Here is a 7,147-nt window from a genome sequence, read left to right as displayed (position 1 = left end):
CCACTATGGTGGATTCTGACCTTCATGGGGCTGACGTTTGATTAGGGAGGTCATAAAAAAAGCTCCTTTGTAAGAAAATTTCAGTGCCTTGAAAGCAGTATAGACACAACCATGCAGGAGTTTAAGGGAAAGACAGTTTAATGCTTTCGGATAGGGATCTGGGGGTAGGATTATGGAGGAAAGACAGGTGAATTTGGTTTGGAAAGACAACTCATTTAGGGTTTGCTGAAATGGTGATGAGGCAGAAAATTCAATCCTCGATCTGGCTGAAGATCCAAAGCCTGAACTCTTAAACATTATGCCTGTATAAGCCCTTTGACTAGGTTGGGATTTAGGTTTGGGAAATAGCATAGGGCCTTGAATGGCAGGCTAGATGATTTGAATTTCTTCTGTAGGCAACTGGTAGCCATGGAAGGTCTCAGAATATGATCTGATGAGAACTGTGCTCTTGTCCCCAAAGCCCTCAGCACTTAGAACATTAGGCCCTGAGAGCAGATCAAAGATGACAGTGCAAAGGCCTGGGTTCCATCAGAAGCTCTGATGGCTGGTAATTATTCTGCAGCTTTCATTGCTCAGAGTTTTTTTGCTGAGCGCCACTCTGTTACACTTGGCTGGTCAAGTTAAGAGCTGTCAAATCTATGCCCTGAGCTAGAGGGTAAAGCAGGATTTTCTCAGAAGTCAGCTTTTATTCAAAGAATTTTATTATAGGGTCTCTTTTTTTGGAGGAAGGTTTCACGTTGTTTTTTAACTTAGAAAAAATTTAATGTCATTTCCAGATTCCCAGATTTTCTGACATTACAGCACTATGCAAGGATAGAAAGTGAAAGTGTCCCATAGTCCCAGCCCCATAGAGGTAACTACTGTTCCTCCAAACATTTTATTTCGCATATTTTTTAAACAAACTATTCATGCTATTTTTTAACTTTCCTTCTTCACTGACTGTTACAGCAGGGAAATATTTCCATATCAGTACATGTAGCTCCATCTAATTTTTAAAAAATCACATAGCAATACATATTTTCTCACTTCCTGTATGACTGGACATTGGGGTTGTTTCCACTTTTTTCATTGTTCATTTCATTATGAACAATGCTAAAATAAATATCCTTGGACATACATTTTTGAACATCTGTGACAACATTTCCTTAAGATAGATTTGCAGCACTAGAAATGTTGGATCATAAGGTCTAAAAAGTTCTCCTTTAATCTATACGATCAAATTGCCCCTTGAAAATGTTACACCAATTTTTACTTTCAGCAAAAGCGTGCTGGCTTGTGTACATCCTCTTCAATACTATCAAACTTTTCAACCTTCCCTCTTATGGGAGACAAAAAAAGGATATCTTATTTTTTAATAGTCAATATATGTTAAACATCCAGATTTAGGATGAATTAAGAAGCTTGTGTTAACCAGCCTCTATCATTCTTCCATATAACCTGCAAATACCTTCAAAAGGTTCTCAGGGCCATTTCTTGGGGCCTGGCATGCTACATGCCCGCTCCGGGAACACACACCAAGGCATGTCTGCTATATGTTATTTTGCAGCATTTGTATATAGGAAATACAGATAGATATGGATAGTAGGTGTGATTCAGGTTGTGCGCTAGCCTGATCTAAGGAAATACCTGAATAGCTGAATCGCCCATCAAAAGACACAGATGAAGTGAAATTTTATCAGGTTACAAAGACCTGGAGAGTGTAGTGGATCTGTCCTGGATCTGCCTCTCAGTGTTTGCCTTGTTTCATTCACACCGTGGACAAGTCACATTTTCCAATACTGTGGCTCATGCAGCATGAGCACTTTGCCAGATGACTTAGCATTGTTGGGTCAGACCCAAGAATGTATGATGGCATAATTTCCAGTCAGGAGAAGCAACAACTGTAATAAAACCATCTAAGACCAAACATTTAAGGAGTTTTTTCTCTGAACACAACCGACAGACCAACTTAGCACACAGCAATCGTAAGTAATATCTGCTTAAGAGAAGTCTAGCAATCACCTGGCTGGTATTAGTCGAAGTGGTTCTTTTCCAGGCTCACTGGGGTATTATTCCACTTCCACATGCTTCTTTGCTGTTGGAGGGGCCATGTGATCCATTCTGGCCAATGAATTGTGAGATGAAGTGATGTATGTCATGACTAGGGCCTTTAATTGCCTCTGTGAGACTCTCCACTTTCTCTTCCCCTCCTGTAATGATTGTGGAAGCACATGTAGAGATGCAGGTGCCACAAAACCATAGAAGCTGGGATTGCTGGGTCACCACATGGAAGAAAGCTGCCCAGAGTGTCCCCTGGACTTGCAATGGACTTTGTAAAAGCGAGATACTAAATTCCGTTGCTGTCAGCCACGGAGATTTTGGTGTTGTTTCTTACCACGGCATGATTAATGCAGCTTCCCTTGGCCAGAATGAATCTGTTAAATGGCCTAGCAGATGAGAAGGCAGAATGGTCAACTAAGGATGAATTCCTGAGTGCTCCCTACGTGCCCAGGAGAGTGCTAGCTGCATGCACAATGCAAAGACATCTGAAAAATACTCAAACTCTCTCTGCGTCTGTTCTCTGCTTTGATTCTCTGCTCCCCAAATGGGAAGAGCTCAATGCTTCCTCTCATGTGCCCTCAGAACATGTTCACCTCCAGCTGTGAGCCCTTCAGCCAGGCTGAACCACTGGCAGTTCTGCAAGCAGGTCAGGATCTCTCTCCAGGCCTTTGTCAACGCTGCTCTTTCTATTGGCAATGTCACTTCCACTCTCCAGCTCCTTGCCTGGCTGGCTCTTATTCATCCTCTTTTCTCAGGATTATGACACCACATCTTGAATCCTTCTCTGCCCCCCCAAATCCGGGTTAGGCGTCTCTTCTCTGGACTCTGGCAGCTCCCTGAGCCTCCTCTGTCCCAGCACTTACCATGCTGCCGTACAATTGCCTTTTCGGCTGTTTGTCACCTCTACCAGAGGCTGGGGACTGTCTTGCTCACTTTTGGGATCTAGCGCCTCATCAAGATCCTCTCACAGAGGAGGCCTACAATACATTTTTGAATGAAATGAATATGGTATCTTGTTGTAATATGACAATCTGTGAATTAATGAGCATCCTGGGTTCATTGGGTGCTGATGAGACAGGCTTGACCAGAGGAGAAGAGGTAGGTTAGGAATTGTGGGGAATAAGGGTGGGTGGGGGCTGGGATGAGGCCTGATGGGGGACAGTCTTGACAGACTAACAGATAAATTTAGACTTTCTGCCATTGGAAATCCGGCCCAGAGGAGTGAGTGTCATGTGTGATGTTTAAGGACCATTACTCTGGTATCCGGTGTGTGAGATGGACGTAACGTGAGAGTCACTGTGGTTAGTCAGGCTTGCTAGTGATCACTCAGGCAGGAGAAAATGAGAGCCGGGGCTAGAGTGGAGGGCGTGGGACTGGAGACAACATTGTAAATCATTAGCAACAAGAGCCTAGGAAAATCACCACACAATGCCTTTTGTGATCATTGCAGTCTGTTTTTCAAATCCAGTTAAAATCAAGTTAAAATGCACGTCAAGATAGTTTTAAATGGCAAAGGACCCACAGAGCAGGACTGAGGGTGACTGGTGGAGTGGCTGGCAGCAAAGCTTGTCCTTCATTTTGCAGTCTCACCTTATGAGCCTCAGGTAATTTTTGTTTTTCTATGTCAGGAACTTATTCCCTCTCCCAGCGTACCCCTTACACAAGTTCCAACAGGTGGGGCTCTTGACACCATCTCCCCAGTCGGCATTAAAGTAGGAATGAGTCTATTGACAACACAGGTTTTGTGTTTGTGTGTGTGTGTGTGTGTGTGTGTGTGTGTGTGTGTGTGTAACAGCAGTTGTACAGCAAAAGCATCTAGAAATGCAAACCTGTTATAAGTGGGGTCCTTCATTTGATAGGTATCTTGAGCTGAATTGTTGCTTAGTACACACACACACGCACACACACACACACACACACACACACACACACATGCACCCTAAATAGGAACAGTGGATGAACTGAATGAGTTAGCCCAAATCAGGGAACTTTGTAGAAATTGAAGAATTCTGGTTTCTCAGTATAAATTAATGATAGGGAGTCCAAGAGCAATGACATTCAAAACAAACTAAGAAGAGGAATCCAGAATGGACATACAAACATTAACAGGAATATAAAACAGCAAGGCAATTGACAGGTAGACATGGCTTTCTCATTTGCATTATATGGAACTCCTTAGGGAGCAGCGTTATGAGAACAGACCGCAGCTAGCCAGACCTGGACCAGCCCCCTCTGTAGCTGTGTGCACTTTACCTTCTATGTGCCTGAGTTTTCTCAGATATCAATGGGGGTAATAATAATACTCATTCCATAGGTTTTGGATGAAGATTGAGGTCATAGACACAAACAGGCTGATATAGGACGGTGCTCAATACATAATAGCCATTGTTCTTTAAATGCAAATGTAAGGTTGTATGTGCCTTATTAGCCATAATATTTTCTCAGCTGGCCAGATGGTTGACCATCCCAGTGGGGGTCAGAGGGAACAATTAAGGCCAGAAGCCAAAGAGGAGAAGCGTTTCTACCAAGGTGTGGATGACCAAGAGCCTTCATCACAGTGACCTATGTCTGGAGCATGTTTATAATAATCGATTGGTACTGGCTGACTGTCTATAATAACCTAGTGGACTTTGAAAAAACTATCCATATGCTACAGCTACTCTGGACATGAATGTGAAATGATGTTCAAAGGTCTTTTCTCTCTCAATCATCCCATCTTCTTGTCCTAGTTCATGGCTTAGAATACCTGAGAGGCTGCCATTCAAAGGGTCATTCAGTTTTACTCTAGTGTAGTTTTAAGCTTGTGGACTCTGCAAACCAGACTGGCTAGACTCAGATATTGGAGGTACTGTGTGATAACATGTTGACTTAGGCAATTAATTTAGTGTCTCTGTGCCTTGATTTCCTCATCTGTACAATGGCTGCAATAGTAGTACCTCCCTCATAGGATTGTTGTGAGGATTAACTGAGAGAATCCCTATGCTGCTTTGTATTATTATCTTTTTAGGTACATGTACTGTCTCCCCAACTAGGTTGTAGCACATATCACTGCACACATGAACTGTGTCCTATTCACCTTTAGAGGCACTGTCCAAAAGACATTTGTTTTTGATGATGAGGGAACCTGAAATAATGTTTTCCCTTAATACACTGATTTTGAAAGACAGATCTCTGCAGCTGACATGAAGTGGATCTTAGTTGATACTTTCTATTTAAACTGAAAGTAGGTCAATGAAATAGGTCATCTGCCACCCTAGCTCTGTAAAACAAAACCAGATACTTACACAATAATGAGTGCCTCAACTACAGCTTATAACCCAATATATGGCATGAAATTTTGGCCTTGGCATTGAAGAAATTCCACAAGGCACAAGTGTTTTTAGCAAAATAAAGATTTCTGCTGTGGGAATGGTATGATACAGGACTTTTAGGTTTGCTTCCTAAAGAAATGTCTTTTTCTGGAGACCATCTAATTGGCTGCTGAGGGAGCCATCCTGATGTGTTGCCTAGTGACAAGGAAGTCACCGTATGGTGAACCACAAGTCTGTTTGCTATTGCAGTTTCACATAAAATGGCTTTGTAGCAATGTTTGGTGAAAGCAATAGAGTGCTCATTTGATCTCAAGACAATTACCTTGACGAGGTTCTACATTCTAAGCCCCTGGTTTTTCCTAGGACCACTAGCAAGATTTGGGCTGAGATAAGAAAGAGTTCAATGGCCCCAGTGAAGCCCCTTAGTTGCTTGCCTTCACCCCCTACAAATCCAGGTTTTTTAGAAATTCCAGGAGAACTAATTATTCTGTACATCCCATCAAGATTTCCTAACTGCTTCAGGGGTCTGGACTCAATTAGAGTCTAGTCTCTAATCAACTCTTATCCTTCAGGGTCTTTGACTCCCTTACTCTCCATATACCTAGTATCAGTTTTCTAGGGCTGCTGTAACAAGTACTATGAACTGGGGTGGCTTCAAATAACAGAAATTTATTATCTCACAGTTATGGAAGCTAGAAGTCTGGAATTAAGAGGGTCACCCTCCCTCTGAAACCGCCAAACAATTCCTTTCTTGTCTCTTACTAGCTTTGGGTAGGTTACCAGCAATCTTCAGTGTCCCTTGGATTGTAAGTGCATCCCTCTAATCCTCTCTTCACATGGCATTCTTTCTGTGTCTTCATACTGTCTTCCCTCTATGTGTGTCTGTCTCTGTGTCCAAATTTCCCCATATTTTAGTGACACATAAAGTCAAATGGGATTAAAGCCCATACTAATAACCTTGTTTTAACTGGATTACCTCTATAAAGCCTCTATGTCAAAGTAAGGTCACATTCTGAGGTGCTGGAGATTAGGATTTACCCTTACCTTTTTTTGGAGGGGACACAATTCAACCCTTAACATACCTATATGTTATTGTTTTTGTTTGGTTTTTTGAATCTCACCAGATTTCAGTCCTCTAGCCCTTCCATGTTCTCCAAGTCAATTAGCCACTTTTTGTCTTCAGTTTCTTCCCAATCCAGACTAGACCTGCTGCACATCAGTAAGTGACTCCCTAGCCCCCTTATAGTTCCATTCCACTACTCCAGCCTCCAAGCCTCGTCAATCCAACTGCACCTACATTCTTACTCTAGGGCCGCAAGAGGAAATCCTACAACTGTGTGGATGGATGCCAGTCCCAACAAATTCGTGGTCTCCAACCTTAACTCAGTTCTTGATGCCATCCAAAGGTCTTTCTCTGTATTCCAAGCCAGTGATCTCTCTCTCTCTCTCTCTGTATTAGCCAGGGTTCTCCAAAGAAACAGAACCAATAGGATATTTATCTATCTCTCCATCTATCTATCGATCATCTATCTATACCTAAAATAAAGAGGGAGATTTTAAGGAATTGGCTCCCATGACTGCAGGGGCTGGCAAGCTGGAGTTCTGCAGGACAAGCTGGCAGGCTGGAGACCCAAGGAAGAGCTGATGTTGGAGTTTGGGTCCAAAGGAAGTCTATTAGTAGAATTCCTTCTTCTTCAGGAGATCTCAATTGCTTGCTTTTAAGGTCTTCAACTGATGAGGCCCATTCAGATTATGAAGGTAATCTACTTCACTCAAAGTCCACTGATTTAAATGTT

Source organism: Manis javanica, chromosome X (genome assembly GCF_040802235.1).
Source record: "Manis javanica isolate MJ-LG chromosome X, MJ_LKY, whole genome shotgun sequence".
In the NCBI taxonomy this organism is placed as follows: Eukaryota; Metazoa; Chordata; class Mammalia; order Pholidota; family Manidae; genus Manis; species Manis javanica.
The sequence above is the reverse complement of the archived record's forward strand: the minus strand, read 5'-3'. Positions refer to the sequence as shown.